The sequence below is a fragment of the Oncorhynchus clarkii genome, chromosome 2 (genome assembly GCF_045791955.1).
Source record: "Oncorhynchus clarkii lewisi isolate Uvic-CL-2024 chromosome 2, UVic_Ocla_1.0, whole genome shotgun sequence".
Lineage (NCBI taxonomy): Eukaryota > Metazoa > Chordata > Actinopteri > Salmoniformes > Salmonidae > Oncorhynchus > Oncorhynchus clarkii.
The window spans coordinates 45,099,574-45,126,009 of record NC_092148.1 but is presented as its reverse complement, the minus strand read 5'-3'; the positions used below and the strand labels follow the sequence as shown (position 1 = coordinate 45,126,009).

General features: G+C 41.8%; 1 protein-coding gene across 1 annotated transcript in view; it reads left to right on the top strand.

The window, feature by feature from the left end:
* LOC139368361 (leucine rich repeat and Ig domain containing 1a) overlaps positions 1-26,436 on the top strand; it is a 258,993-nt gene that overhangs the window by 127,104 nt on the left and 105,453 nt on the right. Inside the window, exon 2 of the mRNA XM_071107149.1 lies at positions 12,454-12,592. The gene's annotated coding sequence lies outside the window, so the exon portion shown is untranslated. The remainder of the gene's footprint in view (positions 1-12,453; positions 12,593-26,436) is intronic.

Below are 26,436 nucleotides of genomic sequence, written 5' to 3'. Positions count from 1 at the left end.
TATGGCGACTAAGTCAGGGAAAGCTAAATCTAAGTCTAGATATACAGATGTACACACAATTTTAGAATAAATTGATTGGGAAGGTGAGACAGAGATTGTTGTAGGACGCTTCATTTAGCGATTGTGGAGGAATATTTTTTGAACGGGAGAGGACATCGTTTGGGACTGGTAAGTTCTTATCATGCTAATGCCCTTGTTTGAAATTAATAATATAAAATATTATTTGTGTTTTTTATTTTTATTTAGAAGCAATAAATAAACATGTAATGTCATGAAATGTGAGATGCGTGTGTCTGCCGCCCCACCCCAAACCACATGAAATAGCCTATTTGAGGCTGTCGAGGAGAGGGCAGGACCACATCAATGGCCAAAGTGAAATGGAGACAGTAGATACAGCTGGTCTGTTGTAATATAATAAAGACAGTAGATCTAGCTGGTCTGTCATAATATAAAAGAGACAGTAGATCTAGCATGTAATAATAATATAATAATATATTCAACCTAATATATTCAACCTTTAACTCTCTATATAAATCTGTTTATTATACCTGTTGATACAGGGCTCATATGTGAAACTATTCTAACTGAACATTTTCTTTCACAGTGACACTGACTCCGAATGGGAGTCTTATCCGGTGTCCTGTGTGAATTTAAGTATGCTCTCTCTAATTCTCTCTTTCTCTCTCTCGGAGGACCTGAGCCCTAGGACCATGCATCAGGGATACCTGGCATGATGACTCCTTGCTGTCCCCAGTCCACCTGGCCTTGCCTTTGTTCCAGTTTCAACTGTTCTGCCTGCGGCTTTGGAACCCTAAACTGTTCATTTTTACTCTTGAGGTGCTGTCCTGTTGCACCCTCTACAACCACTGTGATCTCCACCCGGCACAGCCAGAAGAGGACTGGCCACCCATCATAGCCTGGTTCCTCTCTAGGTTTCTTCCTAGGTTTTTGCATTTCTAGGGAGTTTTTCCTAGCCACTGTGCTTCTACACCTGCATTGCTTGCTGTTTGGGGTTTTAGGCTGGGGCTATATAAATAGATTTGATTTGATAGAGGACTGAGGGTGTTCCAAATATTGAAAGTGTGTAAATAGTTACCCATGTTATTTTGTAAATGTATATTTTTTTTTTTCTATTTTTGTCTTTTCATTTTTTTCTCCATTTTTTGGGGGAGTGTGTTAGAATACCATTTTGGTATTTTGTATATAGTTATTTGTTTCAAAATGTATACCTTCACCAATTTGGCCACATTTGGGCTACTTGTGTGGGACACCTGGGTGACTTCATGATAAATGTCATGTAGCACACTCATTTTGGAAGTTATCATTCTGAAACTTTGCACAAGTACTGTTCCCTCTTATATTTTTCACTGAAATTTTCCCCATCATCCTATCTGAATGTTTGTTTTATCTTGTTCATTTTAAAGATGATACAAAAATAAAAATAAAAAACGTATGTTTTTTTTCATTGTTTTATCTAAACCAGATCAATTATGTTATATTCTCCAACATTCAATTCACATTTACACAAACTTCAGAGTGTTTTCTTTCAAATGGTACCAAGAATATGCATATCCTTGGTTCTTTGTCTGAGCTACAGGCTGTTAGATTTGGGTATGTCTTCAGGCGGAAATTGCACAAAGTAGGGGGGAGCTGTAAATGCAACCATTGTTTCAGATTTCAAAAATCTTTACGGAGAAAGCAAACCATGCAATAATCTGAGTACAGCCTTTAGACAACAAAGCAGCCAAAAAGATACCCGCCATATTGGGTAGTCAACATTACTTAGAAACAGCATTTTAAATATTCACTTACATTTGATGATCTTCATCAGAATACACTCCCAGGAAACCCAGTTCCACCATAAATGTTTGATTTGTTCGATAATGTCCATCAGTTATGTCCAAATATCATCTTTTGTTAGGGCGTTGGTAAACAAATCCAAAAACGCGTTCAGGTGGCGCCGAACGTCGGACGAAAAGTTCAAAAAGTTCCGTTACAGCCCGTAGAAACATGCCAACCTAAGTATGGAATCAATCTTTAGGATGTTTTTAACATAAAACTTAATTAATGTTCCAATCGGACAATTCCTTTGTCTGTACAAATAAAGTGGAACGTAGCTACCTTTCACGTGAACGCACAAGACCGAGGCTGTAGCACTCTGCCAGACCACTCACTCAAAGAGCCCTTATGAGCACCTCCTTTAGAGTAGAATCCACAAAACAGGTTCTAAATACTGTTGACATCTAATGGAAGCCTTGAGAAGTGAATCAAAACTAATATCACCCTGTATCTTCAATGGGGGCTGAGTTGAAAAACTACAAACCTCAGATTTCCCACTTCCTGGTTGGATTTTTTCTCAGGTTTTTGCCTGCCATATGAGTTCTGTTATACTCAGACATCATTCAAACAGTTTTAGAACCTTCAGAGTGTTTTCTATACAAATGTATTAATTATATGCATATTCTAGCTTTTACGGCTGAGTAGCAGGCAGCTTAATTTGGGCACGTTTTTCATCCAAGCTACCCAATACTGCCCCCTACCCCAAAGAAGTTAACGGGGTGATAAGTTTAGAATTTTCTTTCAAATTTTCAAAATTTGGGTCTTGACTTGATGTGCATTTGCAATATGAACATTTACTGTGGAACACACTCGCCATCTATTGGATTTTTGCTGTGTGACACTTGGCATTTGCCATATGACATTTGCCATAAGCTTTGAATGAAATGACATCCATTTGAGTGGTATTGGACATTGTGTATATGTTTCGTACGGTGCCAATATGTACCCATTCATTTTTGTCCATTTCCCTTACATTAGCTGTTCAGTAGTCTATGGTTTGTGGGTAGAAGCTGTTAAGAAGCCTTTTGGACATAGACTTGGTGCTCCGGAACCGCTTACCGTGCGGTAGCAGAGAGAACAATCTATGACTAGGGTGACTGGAGTCTTGGGAGTCTTGGGCAATTTTTAGGGCCTTCCTCTGACAATGCTGGTGTAGAGGTTCTGCATGGCAGGTAGCTTGGCCCCAGTGATGTACTGGGCCATACGCACTGCCCTCTGTAGTGCCTTGCGGCCGCAAGCCGAGCAGTTGCCATACCAGTCAGGATGCTCTCGATGGTGTCGTGACATGACTTTCATTAATGTGATGACTTATTTATTGAATATTTACCTACTATGTTTAAATGTTACTAGATTAAATGAACCATGTAACAATTAACTCATTAGGAATTTGGGGCACCACGGGAGAAGTTGTTTAACAAGTTACCAAGTTACCATCTCCCGAATGAACTCAAGAATATATATATATATATATATATATATATATATCGATACCAGTCACTTATTGATTGATCAATTACCTCATACCAGTCTCATTCTGAACGTTATTGAATCTGTACAAACAAGTCTTACTGATCATTCCCTACCACACAAATTGGTTTGATTATTTATTTACTAACAAACTAAATGATAACACAGGATACACATACACACGGTATAGGTTATTGATTACAACTTAATACGATGACAACAGGTCCCTCGTGGACAAAGACAATGACACTTGTTACACAAGATGGAAAGCTAAAGAGAGAGAGGAAGCAACACTTGGATACATTTGGGACCTACGCTCACAGTAACCCTAATACCTTGGCCTGAACTGCCGCTCTTCTTGGAAAGGGTTCCGCTTTGTGAGAAGGGTTTGATTGGGCCTTCTTCTTCGGGTGGCCTTCTCCAGTGTGGTCGTCTGAGGACTGCAAATCCGCCATGTTGATGATCCCCAGAGTGGTGATGAGAGCAGTGTAGGCGACGATGATTTGAAGAGAATATCCGGATGGTCCTACTTAAACTTCGCTGGTTATAGGCTTAAGTCCACAAAGAGGGGTAAGATAGAAATCTGGATTGTGTTCCTGATAAGCTACAACTGGGGGTGTGGCGCCAAAACCCTACGTTTAGAACTGCTTTCAATCTATAGATATTCTCCAGTTCAACATCTGTCGTTGTCAGTAAAAATCAGACTATAGGTGTCACGACTTCCGCCGAAGTCGGTCCCTCTCCTTGTTCGGGCGGCGTTCGGCGGTCGGCGTCGCCGGCCTTCTAGCCATCGCCGATCCACCTTTCATTTTCCATTTGCTTTGTCTTGTCTTCCCACACATCTGGTTTCAATTCCAATATTGCATGTTGTGTATTTAACCGTCTGTTTCCCCCATGTCCTTGTCCGGAATTGTTTATTGTAAGTGCTTGTGTACATTATGTCTGGTGTGCGAAGGGGTTTTGTCCCATTGTATATATTGTTTTTGTTCACGGTGATTTTTATATTAAACTACGCCATTGTAACACAGTCTTTGCTCTCATGCGCCTGCCTTCTCTGCTGCCAGGACACACTCCTTACAATAAGACAAATGTGGCTGTAATGGCTTTATAGTGGTAGCTGGCTAGTGGGCACTAGATTTGAGGAGATTATATTCATGGCCAAGTGGTCCATAGAAGAGCTAACTTCATAGAGAAAATCCTCCAATAACAATCAAACCAATTGTACATGGGTATAGTCATGGTTTGTGACCTCTACTAGCTTTCCTACCGACAGGAGGGTTTTGTTCAGGAGAGTGGCGTGTGTGTTTACCACCAGAATAGTGTCATGGAGAGACTTTCCCACGTTGCAACCTGAGTGCCTGTGATTTCATATGTTGCTGGAGAAGTGGCATCTCTTCAGTAATCTCCCTAACATTTAATTTGACTGCGGCTAGACTGACTGCGTTGATGGCAGTGGTACCTAGAGCAAATAGTGACCCTACGGCTGAACCTATAGAGAGTAGAGCCTCGATGAATCGTTTTTCTGACTGGGTGACTGAACTTTGAGTTGGGCCAACATATGGGCCTTGTCTAGCTGGGCGTGCTTAACTGCCTGGGTGAACCAGTCTGCCCAGGCCCAACTCAAATGTGCCACAGCTGGAATGTGTTGGTGGTACACGGTTTCTTTATCTAGTTATAAGGAGTCCTGGAAAATTGTGGAGAACAATTTCCATAGAGGTCAGCTTGTGAGTACATCTGCTGGGTTAGTTTTGACCAGGTTGCAGAGTGTCAGGATCAGCCAATGAAACTCCAGCCTACAAAAAAGCATAATTGGAGATATTGAACTATTTCAGTGGTTTGTTTTTTGTAAACAATTTTTTTTGGACAACCAATTCAGCACAGCGTGGGACAATATTGAATCGGGAAGAGTCGGGAAGCAGGTGCAGGTGAAACGAATAATAAAACAACAAAACCAGTAACTAGAAAATTCCATAAGGCTACACACCAGGAAACAATAACAATACACAAGGGAATGACATGGAAAGGGGAGGAAATGATGAAGGTAATGATTCCAGGTGTGAATCCTAATTATTAGCAGGTGTGCGTAATAATGAATCCCAGGACCGGTGGTTAGTATTCTGGCGACGTCGTACACCGGAGGGGAGGAGCAGGAGGAGATGTGACAGTACCCCCCCTCTAATGCGCAGCTCCAGCCGCAGGACAACGCCGACCAGAGGGACCACCCAGAGGATGAGGAGCGGGTCGGTCAAGGTGGAAATCACAAATGATGTGGGGGGCCAGAATGTCCTCCACCAAAACCCAACAATGCTCCTCTGGGCCATACCCCTCCCAGACCACCAAATACTGGAGCCGGCCCCCAAGACATCGGGAATCCAGTAGGGATCTGACAGCATACGCCGGGCCCCCCTCAATGTGTGTTGTGGGGGACAGTATCAGCTAGGGGACCAGGAACCACTGGCCTTAGAAGGGAGACATGAAAAGAGGGTGAGATGCGATAGTGAGTGGGTAGTTGTAACCTGTGTCACCTTGTTGATCCTCGGGAGAACCTTGAACAGCCCCACAAACTGGAACACAGGGGTCTCACTGCTGTGGTGGTCTTCGGGTTCCTTCTGACAATGGATGGCACGCAGGATGGAGTCTCACATGCCACTCCACACTTCCTCATCACGCCGGAACTATTCATCTACAGCAAGAGCAGTGGTCTGGCCCAAGGTCCACGGGGCCAGAGCCAGCTGGAAACCCAAAACACACTGGAAGGGGGTCAACCCAGTGGAGGAGTGATGTAGGGAGTCCTGGGCGTACCCCAGCTCCTGGTTCATCCTCTCCACCTGCCTGTTGGACTGAGGCCGATAACCAGAAGTGAGACTGGCCGTGACCCCAAGCCTCTCCAAGTAGGCCCTCCAAACTCGATGTGAATTGGGGGCCACGGTCAGAGACTATGTCCACTGGAAGGCCATAATGCTGGAAGACTTGCTGAAAGAGTGCCTCGGCGACCTGGAGAGCAGTGGGGAGACCAGAAAGAGGGATTAAGCGACATGACTTTGAAAATCTATCCACTACCACCATTCTGGTGAAACCATCAGAGGGGGGAAGATCAGTTACAAAGTCTATGGATAGATGTGACCAAGGTCACTGAGGCACGGGAAGCAACAGGAGCTTCTCTGCTGGAGCATTCTGGGGGACTTGGTTTGAGCACATATGGAACAGGAGTTGACATACCGAGTAACATCCTGCACCAAGGTGGGCTACCAGTATTTCTCAGAGATGGAGTGGATGGTGCGAAGAATATCTGGATGTCCAGGTCAGCAGCCGATCCCTTATCCCTGTGGGAACGTAGATGAGCTCGGAAGGACAATTCCCAGGTGCAGACTCCCTCTATAGAGCCTGGCGGATGGCCACATCTATGTCCCAAACCGCTGGACACCCGACTCAGGAGGATGGGATTATGGGTGCCCTCTGGACAGGAACCTGTCCCTAATCATAGATGTGGGACAGAGCATCGGCCTTGATGTTTTTAGAACCTGGGTGATAGATCAGCGTGAAGTTGAACCTGGTGAAAAAAAGTGCCAACCTAGCTTGGCATGGATTCAGTCTCCTCACTGTCCTTATGTACTCTAGGTTCCGATGGTCTGTGTCTCCACTCCTCTAATCCCATCTTCACCGCAAGGAGCTCCAAATCACCGACATCATAATTCCTCTCTGCGGAGGACAGTTTCTTAGAGACAAAAAGCACAAGGAAACAATTTCAATGGGTTACCCTGTCTTTGAGACAAAACTGCTCCTATGCCACCTCAGATGCGTCTACCAACCTACTCCTGGTCTAGGGGATGGAACATCATGTGACCATCACTCCATCACTCTGCTCTAGATAACCTTCTCCCGGAGAAGGTTATCCAGGCGGATGGCCATCGCAACGAGTGCGTCCAGGGTGAGGTTGTCGTCCCGGCACTGAAGGAGGACTCCACAACATTTGGATGGTGTACCATCGTATTTATCCGGGAGGGATAGACGGGCATCGCTGACCTGAGCGGGTTGCTGAATGAGCCCGGCTCGTTGGGTAGACTGGCTCTAGAGTATCCTCTAATACTTGGCCATCCCCAGTTGAGCAGGCTGGTCATGGTGTTGACGTAGAAGGTACCCTTGTCCTTGTCCGTCTGAGAGATTTCCGACCTACCTGCTGCTTCCATAGTTTGAGTTGGTACTCTGTAATAACGGCGCTGTGAGTCAGAAAGCAGGTGCAAGTGAACAGTTTAATCAAACAACAAAACCCGCATCAACACAATTCCATAAGAAAAATACCAACTGGTGAGAACTTAAAGGAGTGACATATAAAGGGGAGGATATGATGAAGGTAATGAAGTCCAGGTGTGAATCATAATGAGATAACAGGTTCGCATAATGATGAGTGCCAGGTGTGCGTAATGATGAATCCCAGGACCCGTGGTTAGTACGCAGGAGGGGAGGAGCAGGAGAAGATGTGACAAATATCAACAGTGATAATGAACATATGTCTTACAGCTGGGAAGAGAAGAAACATACTGATCTGCGACATACTGATCTCCTGGAAGGTATCAGCTGAGGATACTAAATAATTTTATCTGACTCTGACTTTGCTAAGTTTCCATCTATTCGGTGCTTGCTTGCACACCTTCTATTCCCATGAGGGTAGGGTACCACCTGATTTGGTTCCTCTGGACCCACTTGAATGTGTTATTTTGTCGACCTTTGCTGATTCTGATTTGATAAAGTACAGGTGACAGCTTCACCACAATCTCGTGTGGTTCCGTCCAGTAGGGCTGTATGTGGCTCTGATTGCCATCAGTACCCGTGCGCGTTTGAGGAACTGTGTTTTAGGAACCACCCACCTTTGTGTTGCGTTGGTTTCTGAAACATAAACCAGTAGGTCCTCTACAAGTGGGAGGTGCTGCTTAGTTGTACACAGCGAACGCGTCGTGTGAGCCTGCCAAAGCCAGCTCGGACACTGGGTGATTGACAGGATCAGACAAAAAAGCCATCAAAATGGCGAGGGACACATCTTGGTGTTGTATTGCTACTAGGTCACCATTCAGGAATGAATGAGTTAGCAACACATTATGTTCTTGCGAAGATGTTTTCCACAGTGCTACATGGCTACCGCAGATACCATGGATTCCTCGGTGCTGTGAATTGTACCACATTTCGCCATGCTGTTGGCATGGTCGTTGACAAGTTTGCACGACCAGGTGATTTGGAATGTCCCTTGACTTTCTTCCAATACACCTGTATGTCGTGTTTGGTTATGATGTCATCGCAGGCTAGAATGAGCTCTTTGTTTTTCACTGCTTTGCCATTCAAAGTAGTCCTGTGCTTTTGTTTCCAAAACGGAAAGTGGCATAAGAAGGTGAGTCTGGAATAGTTTGAGTCGGTGCAGATTGCCAGTTCTGACAAGTTGTCTTTCACAGCCATTTGTTGTGTGATAAGCATGCCAGCAACTGGCTGGTCTTGTTGCCTAGCTGAAATTGAAGCGGTTTGCACGGAATCTTGTTGTGCCTTACCAATCCCACACCAGATTGCAAGTGGTCTAGATGACAGTAAGAACAGCCATCCATAAATGCATGCCAAGACACACGTTCTCTTCAAAGTAGTGATGGTTCAAAAGCAACAGTGGAGCTATGTTACATGGGGGTGGTGCGAAGTCAGTGTCGACACACCGCTAAAGCTCTGCCCAAAGGCAGGTTTTCTGCTTTTGCATGGTTGACTACCACATCATGGCTCATCATGTCCTGACAAAATAGCCCGTTTACTTTGGGAACGTTATTTTTCCAAAAATGAAAATAGTTTCAAGAGGTTAAGGCACTTCATATTTATGTAACTAAACTACATATGTGTAATTACTCTCTTACCATTAGAATCTAAACATGTCAAAGAGGATCAGATTAAGTAAGGGATAATCAAGGAGGAGCAATGCATTCGATGGAGTTGCATTATTTTCAAAGAATGAATAGAACCCAGAGTTGATTATCCCGCTTATACGGAGGCAGTATTTGCTGCAAGAAATGTGTTAATTTGCCGTTATAAACTGGGTGGGTCGAGCACTGAATGCTGATTGGCTGACAGCCGTGGTATATCAGACCGTATACCACGGGTGTAAGGTTCTGCTTTTCTTTTCTCAGTCTACCTTGTGTTCTTGAACAAAGCCCTGTTTCTTTGTGTTCTGGAACGTAGCCCTGTCTTATTATTGTTCATTGATTTCACCTGTGTTCATTTCTCACCTGGTCTCATCAGCTCCCTATTTAGTTCTGTTACGTAGACCTCTCGGAAGAGGGAACACAACACCCTGCTACAACTCAACTCCATGTGGAGCGAAAGAGGTATGGGATTGTTGGTTGCGAGTAAGAATGACAAAGGCAGAGAGTGGTACCGTTTTACAGGGAATGTATTCCGTCACACGGTAATTTTGGGGAAAAGGGGCTGGACAGAACCAAGGCAAAGAAAGTAAATATCAAAGCCCATCTCCTACCTTACCTGCCTACCCACTACTTACCTAACTAGCACCACCTGGTGCACTAACCAAAATACAAGGGAGTGGTTTGCCCAGGTCTTACCTAGTGTGTATAGACAGTATATATACTACGGGTATATGTATGCCCGCGGGCCTCTTGCCTAAGCACTCCCTAGGTGCCTTCCCCTTTCCCCCCTGGGAACAAAAACAATTTCAATAATCAAAACCACTGCATTCTATTGGCACACAACATACACAACCAATCAGCTCTCTCACTCAACACAGGACACACTAATAATCTTTCTCCTAACAACAACCAACACAGACTATCACCCTCATCGCTCTTCTCTCAGCAATCATCTGTCATCTGAGCAACCAAACACTGGCTTATATAGCTGGAGAAGGAGTTGGTAAGTGAAGGCAACTGCGTCCTCTGATGAGAGGGTGGGTTCAGCTCCAATTTACCATGGTCAACTCCAATCAGCTGCTTGGGGGATTCCAGGAAGCCGTTTTCCTGAAACACATGCATGCAATCCACAACACAGAAACTGGGGAACTTAACAAGTTCAGTTCTTTCAGTTTGTATGGTTGTGAGGTTTTGGTTTTGATTGCCTGCCTGCCTGCCTGCCTGCCTGCGACCATGATTCCTGCCTTTTGCGAAGGCTTAATAAGCATCTGCCGCGGCAGGCACAGGCAGGCAATCAAAGCCTCACAACCATACAAACAGAAAGAACTGAACTGCGCGTGAATCTACACCTTTTTCTCCCTGAGTATTCATTACAACGGGTATGAGTAAACAGATTTTTACTGCTTTAATTACATTGGTACTGAGTTTATAATAGCATTAAAGCATTCAGGGTTAGACCCAACCGTTGTATACTTATGGCATGAGGTGGTGTGGTACATGGCCAATATTCCACAGCTAAGGACTGCATCCAGGTGCTCCGCGTTGAGTTGTGCTTAAGAACAGCCCTTAGCTGGTATGTTGGCCATATACCACACCACCTCATGCCTTATGTATACAACGGTTGGGTCTAACCCTGAATGCTTTTTGGTTACAATCACATTTCAGCCGGTCTCTATTCCACAAGTTACCACCGGCTAAATCTACGATGTTAAAATGCGTATTTACTCTGTTCCAACTAACTGCGCAATCCACTGTCTCATCAGCCCAGCCAGGCAATTTATGAACTTGATCTCCACTATAAAAAGCATTTAGACATTATCTCACATTTCTTTTAGCTTAACATTTAGATTTCAACAGCAGAGAGTTGTATAACCCTAATGTTACCGAGCTAGCTAGCGAACTACAATGCCAAGAGTGTGCAGAGCAGTCATCAAGGCAAAGGGTGGCTACTTTGAAGAATTTCAAATAAAACATATATTTTGATTTGTTTAACACTGTTTTACTACATGATTCCATATGTGCAATTTCATAGTTTTGATGTCTTCACTCTGATTCCATGATGTAGAAAATCATAAAAAATAAACCCTGGAATGAGTAGGTATGTCCAAACTTTTGACTGCTACTGTAGATATTGTGGCAGATAGGAACATCGTTGAGACAACCATATCTTCACGCTGCTAGCGTGATTGTACCATCGGCAAAACACAAAGCCCACAACAATTGCTACAAAACACAACCTCATTCATTGTTTTATCAGACAGCAGGCTCAATCAACCAATGACATCATTGGTTGAACTTTCCCAGTGCATAAATTTTATTCCGCAGTATGAAATACTTTAATAAAACATCAATGACTAAGTCAATACAATAGGGTTCATGAGGGTTTTCGGTGAGCATTTCTTAATTTCCCTTTTCCGTCTGAAAGGACATTACCTGTGGTTTCTCTGATCTCCAAAACTTCGACATATCTCTGACATTTCCCAAATCTGTTCACCTTCCCCTTACAGAGGAAAATTAAACAGAACGTTGTCATTAGTGGTATGATGTACAACTGTAAGGTATTGTGGCAGAGCTGAAATTATGAATTTGTGCCTTCACTAAAACTGACTTAATCATGAGAATGTATGATAATCGGTGGATTTGTGTGACATGGTAGAGTTTTTTTCTTGTATTTAAAAAGATGTTTGTGTATTGAAATTCTTCTGGTCATCATTGGCAACCACGGAGCCATTACCGCTCGTGTGTTGCTACCTCTATTGGCATAACAACATTGCCTGATGTTTCATAGGGAATAATTGATTATCTATGTAAATGCTGTCTGCTGTTTTTTCCAGTCTAAAATTTGACAATAAAGACCAGGACTTTCAAGTGTTGAGGAACTGTCTCGGGAACAACTATGTTGTAATGGCTCAGTGAAGGTATTCTGACAGTCTCCCAATGTATCATTGTGTTAACTATATGATCAAATATTCATGAAATATAACACAATGATAACCAACAAAGATATGAGTTGTGACTAGACTGGCAATAACCAGTTTGTGTACTATGGACCAGTGGATGCAAATACTGTATATTTCATTCTGTTGAATTAAGTATGCATCTTTCATGATGGACAACCTTAAAATGTGTAATATCAACTTATGCACCTTTCCTGGGTATCAGAGTATGTGTTCTTTCGATAACTCGTATTTCACTTTCTGTCTTGCCATCAATACACCAGCCTGTACTGAGGTTTGTAATGGGTTGTTTTCTGTTGCAGGTGGATGGTCTGTTGAGCAGGGATGCATCGAGGGAATGTGGTTTAAGGGGAGACAGAGCCAACCTCACACCAGCAGCCTTCTGCCCTCCTCGCAGTGACAAGGTCCCAGTTGGAATCAACAGGCCAGCATTTACTGCCTGTAAGTATATGGCATTTTACCTATACCAATACATCTGTTGTGATAGAGCTATGCTTTTCTGATTTAAAACTGCATATTGTTTTCGCCTGCATGTGTATCAATCCTATATGTTTGATAGCCAAATGGATTACGTTTCAGAGAAGATTATTCTTCTTACCTGATAGATCTCTTTTGTCAAACGTTATGAAATGGATGATACGTCTGGGGTGAATATATTACCCTTCCTCAATCAAAATAGATATAACTAGATTATAGTGTCACCATATGGCTGTATGCAGGAATACCACCCTGTACCCATCTGCTAGCTGGCCCATGAAAGCTAAGCAGGGCACCTCAGAATATCAGGTAGCATTGGTATTGGAGGGCCAGCAGGGGCTACTCATTGTCCCGCTAAGGGTTTTGTCTTTTGGCGGACAAGCTAGAAGGTCTTGACTAACTGTGGACATTAAAGATTATTTGGCACTTGTCCCATGAGCAGAGATATTGTTGGCTGAATTCCTGACCCAGCCCTGCTTCAGATGCACTAATTCAACACTCCACTGCAACCCCCCTGGGTAGTTGCTGTTTTTAATCTTAAAACATAGTTATTTCCTCTCATAGACAAGTTCTGATGCTTTATATCTCATTTCAAAATGGGTCAATATGTGTTGGTGTGGTGATGAAGCTCTACAAACCTGTGTACATGTATACACAACAATGCTGTGTCTTGGCACATCTGTCTTTAAGGGTTTTCTGGCTGATATCCAGCACAGAGCTTGATTAATGGCTTGTCAATAAGGAAATGATTTCCAGCACCACAATCCACTCCTTTTAAGCATAATGGCAAATTGGCAATTTGAAAAGCATTAGACCCAGCAAAGCTTTTCAATAGAGCATGAATTTAATATTCATTCAGTTCTTTTACACATGCTTGTGCGCACACTGCCTTTTTTTATGAAGTTAAACTGCAGGAAGTATTTGTGGTCCTGGGATGTCACCTAGGTAAAGATACATATTAGCAATTAAAACATATGTTCAAAACAACAAAACACATCCGTTCAGACTCATTTCTCACTCTGTGTATGACAACTGTTTGAGGTTGTAATTTAAATGGTCGCCAATAGCAGGGACATATGTTACTGCTGACCTCAGTAATGTGTCCACGCCCACTCACCCATGGTGGAGGCCTCATCATCACCACTGCTAGCTCTATCATTCCATTACACACACTCGTCTGTCTGGGAGCCCCCTTTGATAACATGTGAGCATCATTACCTGGTGACCCATTGCATCTTGTCTGTGCGATTAAAAACATTTATAATACACATTCTGATCTGTTGTTTTCACACACCTTATTAGAAGGTGATGAACACATTTTCTCTGTTCATACAAGCTGTGGTGGACCGCATCTGTATACACTCATATTTGACAATTTCTTAGACATCATTGCTATTTACAGTACCTTCCCACTGGGCACACACTAGTTGAATTAACACTGTTTTTTAATGTGAATTTGTCAACTTATTGTGACGTGGAATCAACATGGAAAATACATTGAATTTGAAAAAAAGTAATCAACCAGTATTGATTTCAAATAATTTCAACCAGCATTGTAAAAATGTAAATTAGGGTAAAACTTCAACTCAAATACTTGATTAACATAATCTTCAGAACTATGTGAAGAGTGTAATTTCAAAACACTATATATCCATTTCCAGAAATGTTGGTAAATTAGCTTTTATTGTTGTAAGAACTTATGAAAAAGTTTACATATTCGGACCCTTTGCAATGAGAATTGAAACTGAGCTCAGGTGCATCCTGTTTCCATTGAGCATATACAACTTGATTGGAGTCCACCTGTGGTAAATTCAATTGATTGGATATGATTTGGGAAGGCACACACCTGTCAATATAAGGTCCCACAGTTGACAGTGCATGTCAGTGCAATAACCAAGCCATGAGGTTGAAGGAATTCTCTGTAGCGCTCTGGATTATGTCAAGGAACAGATCTGGGGAAAGGTACTGAAACATTTCTGCAGCATTTAAAGCCCACAAGAACACAGTGGCCTCCATTTTTAAATTGAAGAAGTTTGGAAACACCAAGACTCTTCCTAGAGATGGCTGCCTGGCCAAATGTGAAAGAAGGGCCTTGGTCAGGGAGGTGACCAAGAACCCGATTGTCACTCGGACAGAGCTCCAGAGTTCCACTGTGGAGATGTGAGAACCTTCCAGAAGGCAGCCATCTCTGCAGCACTCCACCAATCAGGTCTTTATGGTAGAATGGTCAGACGGAAGCTACTCCTCAGTAAAATGCACATGACAGCCCGCTTGGAGTTTGCCAAAAGGCACCTAAAGGACTCAGACCATGAGAACACAAGAAACCTCGCACCATCCCTACGGTGAAGCATGGTGGTGGCAGCATAATGCTGTGGGGATGTTTGTCAGCAGCAGCCACTGGGAGACTAGTCAAGAACGAGGGACGATGAACAGTAAGATCGTTGATGAAAACCTCTAGAGCTCTCGGGAACTCAAACTGTGGTGAAGGTTCACCTTCCAACAGGACAATGACTTTAAGCACACAGCGAAGACAACGCAGAAGTAGCTTCGGAACAAGTCTCTGAATGTCCTTGAGTGGCCCAGCCAGAGCCCTGAACCCGATCTAACATCTCTGGAGAGATCTGAAAATAGCTGTACTGTAATGCTCCCCATCCAACCTGACAGAGCTTGAAAGGATCTGCAGAGAAGAATGGGAGAAACTCCACAAGTACAGGTGTGCCAACTATGTAGCGTCATACCCAAGAAGAACCGATGCTGTAATCGCTGCCAAAAGTGTTTCAACAATGTGATATTTCAGTTTTTTTGCAAACATTTCTAAAAACATATTTTTGCTTTTTCATTTTTGGGTATTGTGTGTAGATTGATGAGTAAAAAAAATATTTAATCAGTTTTAGAAGAAGGCTGTAACGCAACAAAATGTGAAAAAAGTCCTGAATACTTTCCGAATGCACTGTACAGTATATCCACCTCACTCTCAGAGAAATAAGTAGTAATTCTAGGTTTTACAAATCAAATGTAACAAATAACTACATGTTTAGCTCTCTGTGGTCTGAACAGGGATTTTAGAAGCTATAACTCAGCATCTACATTGGTCATTAGCTATATGTTCACATTGAGGCATTTCACTCTATTACATACCTGCTACTTAGCATTCATCTCTTTGAGACTGTCCTGAATGTGTAGTTTTATACAAGGCAAAATGTCCATATTGCAAAGGTCAAGCCATAAGACAGACTGCAGAGGTTTCAGAACACAGTGTTTTTCCCTCCCAGTAGAGCGTATAATACAGCAATACTGTAATTATGCAAATGTATAGACTCAATAACTGATTATAGGAGAAGGTCCAAAATGAAACAGAATATAGACTATGAACTGTATTACTTGTCGCCTCTTGTATTGTAACAACGGAACAGACAGGGAGTTTTTGCTCACAGCATCTGCCACTGACTGAAATGTTATGTTCAAAGTGGTCGATTGAATTGGAAGTGATATAAACATGGACATTTCTCTATTTACCTACCCTCTGGTGGTGAGAGAAAGAAATGTAATGTAAAAAAAAACTGCATGTCATTTGTCTTTAGTCATGCGGAATGCCGTCCATCAGTTTTACTGCACATTGGCTGCCTCTCAACGCAACAGTGATGAGTGATGGCCAAAGTGCCTCCGGATAGCTCTGGCAGGGATGATGAAAATGTGAAAACACCAAGTTACACAGGAAATTGGCCGTTTTGGATGCAATTGACACGAAAGGCGGCGCGGAGAGGGTTTTTAGAAATGACACAAGCTTAACGGTTCAAAGTGGTGTCTGTTGTAAGGGTTGCAAGATAGTAATGGTCCATTGGGCTTATTGCTGAAGTATTCTCCCTTTATAACCTTATCACTTCAGTTTTTTTCAAAGCCAATCTAATCTCTATAGACGTAATTAGGCAAAAGAACCGAGATACCAAAAAGCCTTGAATGAAAAAGCCAGCATAATAACCCAATTGTGCGAGAAGAGAGAACCTATCTACCCTAACGACCCACTGGGCACACACTGGTTGAATCAACGTAATTGTGACGTGGAATGATCTTGGAAAATACAATGGATTTGAAAAAATTAATCAACCTTTCATCTCATTTTAACCAGCGTTGTAAACATTCAAATTAGGGTAAAACTTTAACTTAAATACCTGACTTAACCTGATTAACAGGCTGTTACATCAATCTAATTTCAACATAATCATCAGAACTATGTATACATTGAAATTGTGTTGTTTCCGTGTGTCATTTCTAATCTTCTTCCTATACTGAATATACAAAGCATTAAGAACACCTATTCTTTCCATGACCTAGACTGCCTAGGTGAATCCAGGTGAAAGCTATGATCCTTTATTGTTACATCCACTTCAATCGGTGTAGATAAAGGGGAAGAGACAGGTTAAAGACAGCCTTGAGACAATTGAGACAAGGATTGTGTATGTGTGCCATTCAGAGGGTGAATGGGCAAGACCAACGATTTAAGTGCCTTTGAACGAGGTTTAGTAGTAGATGCCAGGCGCACTGGTTTGTGTCAAGAACTGTAACGCTCCTGGATTTTTCATGCTCAACAGTTTCCCATTTGTTTAAAGAATGGTCTACCACCCAAAGGACATCCAGCCAACATGGACCATCATCCCTATGGATGGTGGGTACTCAATATTATGAAGGTGTTACTAGTGTTTGAAATTATGTAAAATGTTATATTTGATTAGACTTTTTTTCAATGTTGATAGTAAAATGGTATTTTTCAAGCCATCAACCAAAATAAAGAGGTACACTACGGTGCCAAAGTTTGGGGTCACTTAGATATATCCTTGTTTTTGAAGGAAAATCACATTTTAATGGACAAAAATTTAGATTTTCAGTGTAGACATTGTTAACCTGTTGCGTCGACCAAACCCGGATCCGGGATTCTATTTACAGACCTAAGCTCATTACCATAACGCAACGTTAACTATTCATGAAAATCGCAAAGGAAATGAAATAAATATGCCATCTCTCAAGCTTAGCCTTTTGTAAACAACACTGTCATCTCAGATTTTCAAAATATGCTTCTCAACCATAGGAAAACAATAATTTGTGTAAAAGTGGCTAGCTAGCGTAGCATTTAGCGTTAGCATTAGCGTTAGCATCCAGCACGCAAGATTTCAACAAAAACATAAAAGCCTTCAAATAAAATCATTTACCTTTGAAGAACTTTGGATGTTTTCAATGAGGAGACTCTCAGTTAGATAGCAGATGCTCAGTTTTTCCAAAAAAGATTATTTATGTATTAGAAATAGCTCCGTTTTGTACATCACATTTGGCTACCAAAAAAAAAACGAAAATTCAGTCCTCAAAACGCGAACTTTTTTCCAAATTAACTCCATAATATCGACTGAAAACATGGCAAACGTTGTTTAGAATCAATCCTCAAGGTGTTTTTCACATATCTCTTCAATGATATATCGTTCGTGGAAGCATGGTTTCTCCCCTTAATCAAATGGAAAAGTACAAGCAGCTGGCGTTTGCGCACCGAATTCCACGCAGGACACCAGGCGGACACTTGGAAAATGTAGTCTCTTATGGTCAATCTTCCAATGATATGCCTACAAATACGTCACAATGCTGTAAACACCTTGGGGAAACGACAGAAAGTGTAGGCTCATTCCTTGCGCAATCACAGCCATATAAGGAGACAATGGAAAACAGAGCTTCAGAGATTCTGCTCATTTCCTGCTTGACGCATCATCTTGGTTTCGCCTGTAGAATGAGTTCTGGGGCACTTACAGACAATATCTTTGCAGATTCTGAAACTTCAGAGTGTTTTCTTTCAAAAACTGTCAAGAATATGCATAGTCGAGCATCTTTTCGTGACAAAATATCGCGCTTAAAACGAGTCCCATTATCAGCATCCATCACTCCTGTGTTCCAATGGCACGTTGTGTTAGCTAAACCAAAAATAAAAGTTAAATAGGATTAAACCAGTGGCTCAGATGAAACTCTCCTGTGTTGTCAACCAAACACAATTCAATATTAGTTAAGGCTATCTTACAAACTAATGTAACAGCATTTATTCAAACTTAAATGAGTAATGCATCCATGGCAACATTTTGAGGTTAACCTACTGTAACTATAAATGTCTTCTTATGTAATCATAGAAAGCATGCATGTTCAAGATAGAAAGAAAAGGTGGTGGATCTTTGGAGATTTTCACCATTTCAGTAATAATCTGCTCAGAACCGCTCAGTTGCATTATGTACTTTTAGTGTAATCTCAATGGCATTCCAGGTCATTTGGTTGTGCTATTAGATTAATCACAGTGATATCACATTCAATTGTTGTATAAATACAAGATACCTGACATTGTATTCCCATTTGAACTTTTTGTAGTTTTAAATGGTAAAAACGCAGTGAGAGAAATTTGGGTGACCAAAACCCAAAATCAGACATTGTTTTTCCATTGGAATTTGATTGTACTTTTATATGGTTAAATTAAAATAACTGTCTTTTTGAGTGGGTGAAAATAGGTTGTAATCTCATTGATAAACGTCCCAACCAGATATTGCCTAATTATCCACATTGAAATGATTCTGTGTGCCCAGTGGGATGTTTTTGAATGTTTGCAAAGTGTATAGCATTTGAGATAATTGAGCACACAAGTTATATAAAATATAACTTTCTTTGTGTACATTGTCAATTCACATTATTGTAACTATGAAAAAAGCTCTCCTTTGCTTTCCCGTGTGGCATATCCACTGCACTCTCAACACGTCTCTATGGGTAAACTGTAATGTACTACAGTGCCAAATTACAGTATGTGTTTTGCACTCCAGTTGGAGGTTGTAGGGCTGTTATTGTTACCCATTATTTCATGTTGAAAAAGTGTTAAAAGCTTGAGAGCTAGGAAGATAAAAAAAGAGTCGATCCAAAGAAGCACTCTGTAGGTCTTGTTTTCCAAAATGTTAATGATCCTACAGGTCTAGCAATGATAACAGAGCAAAGAACATTGAATATGTCCAAAAATGTACTATTTTGGGAACACATGTTTTGGGAACATTCTCTGTGACATTATGTTACTGTTCATGGTGTATGATTTTCATTTCTAGGCTGTTAACCATCCTATTTCTGAATAACTGCATAAAGTTTCTGTTTAATTGATCATAGCATTGTGAACTGTGGCTGGGATCAAAGGGTCTGGGGGTTTAGTTTGATTTTGTAAAGTATTTTTTCCCAAAACAAAAACTTTCCCCAACTTGTTCTTGACCTGTTTTTAGCACAACAAGTAAAAGATAATGAAGCTGGTGTCAAAGGCCATGTGTTAGAGGACACATGTATATCCACTCCAGTGGCGGTCGGTGCTGTTTAAGATTAGGGAGGATGTTTTTTTTTTCATGAGCATAGAGTTATTTCTATTACAGCATCTTGGAAGACTGTCATTCATATTCCATTCACCCAGCTCAGTGTAACAGTGAAAAGGTTTAGGCTATATCATGATACTCTAAATGGCCCTATATCCATCATGAGGTGGCTACAACCAACAGGTGGAGAATTTTTTACTAATCAAGGTGCCAGACACATTCAATACCACCTTGCACACTCTTGCCTGCATCTAGCGGATCTAGGGTGTAATCATTAGTCCTAACAGTTGCAAAAGGTTTTGTTTTGCAACTCAAACAAGTTTCTATTGGACAAATTCAGGTAGGTCCCTCCCGTTTAGTTTGCTTCTGTTAAAGAAACATTTTGCAACAGAATTGTCGGAATGAATTACACCCCTGATCACCCGCACATACATCGTCACTTTGCTCATTGTATAATTCCTTCTCGCATATATGCACTCTCCTCCTCTCATCTTTTCCTTTCGCTTGTGGTGCACAACACAACAGCTGTCTGTTACCAGGCACAAAAACCTCTCCACAACCGCTAATGCTAACCGCTACACAGCCGGCATCATTGTCACCATATTAACGTTATAGTCAACATAGTAGAACTAATTTGTTATTATACCACACAATATAATCCATGTGTACAATCACACAGTACAGTGTACAGCAAGCAGTTTAGCAATTACACCAGGTGGCCCCTGTGGCAATAAATTAATACAACCGAAAGCTTACCTTGACTTGGAAGAGTTGCAGTGTTGGATAGCTTTAGCAAGCTAGCTAACATACATATAATTATTCTCGGATTGAGTAGGCTAAATTAGTGAAACAGAATATCGCCTTCTCTCTTTCTCACTCTGCTGCTTCTCCTTAATTTTTTTTCAAAATGACTATTGTCTTTCTCTCTCTTTGTCACCTACTCACCCCACTTTATGCACTGCATTGCTACTGTAGCTTATGGTTTCAGTACTAGATTCATTCTCTGATCCTTTGATTGGATGTACAACATGTCAGTTCATACTGCAAGTACTCTGATAGGTTGGAGGATGTCCTCCGGACGTCATCATAATTACTGTGTATGTTTATGGTGAAAACATGAGCCTCTTAGGATTTGTGTTGAAGTCAATGTACCCAGAGGAGGATGGAAAATATCTATCTGTCTTCCAGCTACACCATGGTGCTACCCTAGAGGGTGCTGTTGAGGCTACTGTAAACCTTCTTTGCAAAACAGTGTGTTTAAATCGGTTATTTGTTGACGTGAATATATTTAGTATAGACTTATCGAAAAAGTTTCACTTTTAATGTTTTACTCTTCTGAGCTGCCTCCACTGCTCCGCTCACGTCTCTAAATTACTTGTTTCTGCTATGTTAAAGCAAATCTAGGGCTAAATAGGCACACATCTTGGAGCTAAATGTGTGTCTGAGGAAGATTTCCTCTAATCCTCACTTCACGGCGCAAAGCGAGAATCCAAGGTCAGCTTTGCCTTGGATGGGGGCATATTTCCATGCTGAAGATGAGGGGATTTGGAGGGCAGGGCTTTGCGATAAGCCTCCACACACACAGGGAACAAGCGTGCACGAATGGCACCTGAGGATCTTCTCGACCCGTCAGGCGAAGGCAGCGGTGGCATGTGTGTCTTGTGTAAGGTGGCATGCCTTTAACCTTGAGTGACATTTGGAACTTGGCAGGCTAGTCCATGGGCGCTGCTGCGCTAGCTAGCTATAGGAAGACTATTGTTTCTTTGTGGTCTCTCTAGTGTGCACTGTCAGAGCAGGAAATTAATGTGAGCTCTCTATTCTGCCACTGTCAGACAGTGACACTCAGCAGGAGGTGTGCTAGCTAGTGCAAAAGTCCAGGGTTTTTCTGGAGTTTGCAGTATGCTAGCTTGAGCCCAGTGCTGTAGCCCACACAACCCAACCACCATACAGCAGAGAAGTCCAGGTCTAGGGTCGATATCTAATTTCATTTTCAAAGGACCCCCCTAATCTAGCACAGGTAGTATAGAGACCTCCCATTGACACTAATTTACTGAGAGTCACACCCACGAAGTTCAGTGTTCAGTTAAATTAACACCTTTGGCTGGAATGAGAACCAGCATACTGAGGAGTCCAAGAACCAAGTATATTCCATAATGCCGCAAATGAAACCAATGCGATTCAGTTTGAAACAACACAAATGAGCCTACATTGTGTGGGGAAGGTATGTCATAATGGGATAATTAGGCACCATAAAATATGAGATTAAATAAACTGACATGCAATTTGTATGAAAACAAATAAATTGAATGACGGCAGGTATAATTGGGGGTCAAAAAGTGACCCATTTGTTGATTCAGGGAGCCTTAAATATGCTACATGGGTCAAGTAGAGTTCTCAAAGCTTCACTGCACTTAGGGACCAAAAAATCCCCCCTGTAAGGTTTTTAGTGTTATCTCTATGGTGTGGTCAGGCCATTGTGAAGGTCACCACAGCACCACACCTTTCGAAATGGCATTTAGGCCATTTTAACACAGGAGTCAGGACCCTGCATTGGGAAAGTAGAGGCTTTAACTTGGCTGATGATCTCAAGTAAAATAAATTGTTATTTGTCACATGCTTCGTAAACAACAGGTGTGGACTAACAGTGAAATGTTTACTAATGGGCCAATCCCAAAAATGCAGAGAGAAAATATAAATATTAATAAGTAGCAGTCAAAAGTTTGGACATACCTACTCATTCAAATGTTTTTCTTTATTTTTACTATTTTCGACATTGCAGAATAATAGTGAAGACATCAAACGTATGAAAAAACACACATGGAATCATGTAGTAACCAAAAAAACGTTAAACAAATCAAAAAATATTTGAGATTCCTCAAAGTAGCCACCATTTGCCTTGATGGCAGCTTTGCACACTTTTGGCATTCTCTCAACCAGCTTCATGAGGTCACCTGGAATGCATTTCAATTAACAGGTGTGCCTTGTTAAAAGTTCCTTTGTGGAATGTCTTTCCTTCTTAATGCGTTTGAGCCAACCAGTTGTGTTGTGACAAGGTAACGTTGATTAACGGAAGATAACCCTATTTGGCAAAAGATCAAGTCCACATTATGGCAAGAAAAGCTCAAATAAGCAAAGCGAAAAGACAGTCCATCATTACTTAAAGACATGAAGGTCAGTCAATCCGGAAAATGTCAAGAACTGAACGTTTTTTCAAGTGCAGTCGCAAAAACCATCAAGCGCTATGTTGAAAGTTGCTCTCATGAGGACCGCCTCAGGAAAGGAAGACCCAGAGGATACGTTCGTTGGGGTTAACTGCACCTCATAAATTGCATCCCAAATAAATGCTTCCATAGAGTTCAAGTAACAGACACATCTCAACATCAACTGTTCAGAGGAGACAGCGTGAATCAGGCCGTCATGGTCAAATTGCTGCAAAGAAACCACTACTAAAGGATACCAATAAGAAGGAGACTTGTTTGGGCCAAGAAATATGAGCAATGTCCTTTGGTCCGATGAGTCCACATTTGAGATTTTTGGTTCTAACTGCCGTGTCTTTGTGAGATGCAGAGTAGGTGAATGAATGATCTCTGGCCTGTGTTGTTCACAAGCATGGAAGAGGAGGATGAAGCATGGAGGTGGAGGTCTGATGGTGTGGGGGTGCTTTGCTGGTGACACTGTCTGTGATTTACTTAGAATTTAAGGCACACTTACCCAGCATTCTGCAGAGATGACCTGGCCTCCACAAACACCCGACCTCAACCCAATTGAGATGGTTTGGGATGAGTTGGACTGCAGAGTGAAGGAAAAGCAGCCAACAAGTGCTAAGCATATATGTGGGAACTCCTTCAAGAATGTTAGAAAAGCTTTCCAGTTGAAGCTGATTGAGAGAATGCCAAGAGTGTGCAGAGCTGTCATCAAGGCAAAGGGTGGCTACTTTGAAGAATCTCAAATATACAGTATATGTTGATATGTGAAATGTAATAGTTTATATGTCTTCGCTATTATTCTACAATGTAGATAACAGAAAAAATAAAGAAACACCTGGAATGAGTAGGTGTCCACATTTTTGACTGATACTGTAAATACACTGCTCAAAAAAATAAAGGGAACACTTAAACAACACAATGTAACTCCAAGTCAATCACACTTCTGTGAAATCAAACTGTCCACTTAGGAAGCAACACTGATTGACAATACATTTCACATGCTGTTGTGCAAATGGAATAGACAACAGGTGGAAATTATAGGCAATTAGCAAGACACCCCCAATAAAGGAGTGGTTCTGCAGGTGGTGACCACAGACCACTTCTCAGTTCCTATGCTTCCTGGCTCATGTTTTGGTCACTTTTGAATGCTGGCGGTGCTTTCACTCTAGTGGGTAGCATGAGACGGAGTCTACAACCCACACAAGTGGCTCAGGTAGTGCAGCTCATCCAGGATGGGCCATCAATGCGAGCTGTAGCAAGTGACAGAAGTGACAGAGTCTGGAGACGCCGTGGAGAACGTTCTGCTGCCTGCAACATCCTCCAGCATGACCGGCTTGGCGGTGGGTCAGTCATGGTGTGGGGTGGCATTTCTTTCGGGGGCCGCACAGCCCTCCATGTGCTCGCCAGAGGTAGCCTGACTGCCATTAGGTACCGAGATGAGATCCTCAGACCCCTTGTGAGACCATATGCTGGTGCGGTTGGCCCTGGGTTCCTCCTAATGCAAGACAATGCTAGACCTCATGTGGCTGGAGTGTCAGCAGTTCCTGCAAGAGGAAGGCATTGATGCTATGGACTGGCCCGCCCGTTCCCCAGACCTGAATCCAATTGAGCACATCTGGGACATCATGTCTCGCTCCATCCACCAACGCCACGTTGCACCACAACCACCACGACTGTCCAGGAGTTGGCGGATGCTTTAGTCCAGGTCTGGGAGTAGATCCCTCAGGAGACCATCCGCCACCTCATCAGGAGCATGCCCAGGCATTGTAGGGAGGTCATACAGGCACGTGGAGGCCACACACACTACTGAGACTCATTTTGACTTGTTTTACGGACATTACATCAAAGTTGGATCAGCCTGAGGTGTGGTTTTCCTCTTTAATTTTGAGTGTGACTCCAAATCCAGACCTCCATGGGTTGATGAATTTGATTTCCATTGATAATTTTTGTGTGATTTTGTTGTCAGCACATTCAACTATGTAAAGAAAAAAGTATTTAATAAGAATATTTCATTCATTCAGATCTAGGATGTGCTATTTTAGTGTTCCCTTTATTGAGCAGTGTATAATAGAAATGTATAATACACAATGAGTAATAATAACTTGGCTATATACACAGGGTACCAGAACCGAGTCAATGTGCAGGGGTACGAGGTAATTGACGTAGACATGTACATTTACAGTGTCTTCAGAAAGTATTCACACCCCTGATTTGTCAACGATCTTCACAAAATACTCTGTAATGTGAAAGTGTAAGAAACATTTGAACATTTGCAAAGAAATATTATATATATGTTAAACACTAATATATCTTCATTACATTCGTAAGGTACATAAGTATTTAACCCCCTGGGTCAATACATGTTAGAATCACATTTGAAAGCGGAGTCTTTCTCGGATAGTTCTAAGAGCTTTGCACTCCCGGATTGTACAATATTTGTACTGTATTCTTTTTTAAATTCTTTAAGTTCTTTGTTGTGTTAGTCATTGCTAGAGAGCCATTTTCAAGTCTTGCCATAGATTTTCCAGCAAAACTGTAACTTAGGCCACTCAGGAACAGTCAACGTAATCTTAGTAAGCAACTCCTGTGTACATTTGGCCTTGTGTTTTAGGTTATTTTCTTGCTGAAAGGTGAATTTGTCTCCCAGTGTCGGTTGGAAAGCAGACTGAACCAGGTTTACCTGTAGAATTTTGCCTGTGCTTAGCTGTATTCAGTTTTTTGTTCATCCTAAAAAACTCCCTAGTCCTTCCCGATGCCGATGACGAGCATACCCATAACATGATTCAATCACCACCATGCTTGAAAATATGAAAAGTGGTACTCAGTGATGTGTTTTGTTGAATTTGCCCCAAACATTTCCCCAAATGTATTCAGGACGTAAAGTTAATTTCTTTGCTACATTTTTGGCAGTTTTACTTGATGCATGTTTAGAATATTTGTGTTCTGTACAAGCTACCTTCTTTACCGTCTGTAATTTAGGTTTGTATTGTGGAGTAACTACATTTGTTGTTGATTCATCCTCAGTTTTCTCCTATCGTAGCCATTAAACTCTAACTGTTTTAAGGTCATGGTTAAATCCCTGAGCAGTTTCCTTCCTCTCTGTCAACTGAGTTAGGAAGGACGCCTCTCTTTGTTTTGACTGGGTGTATTGATACCCCATCCAAAGTGTAATTAATAACTTCACCATGCTCAAAGGGATATCCAATGTCTGCTTCTTTATTTTTTTACCCATAGGTGCCCTTTT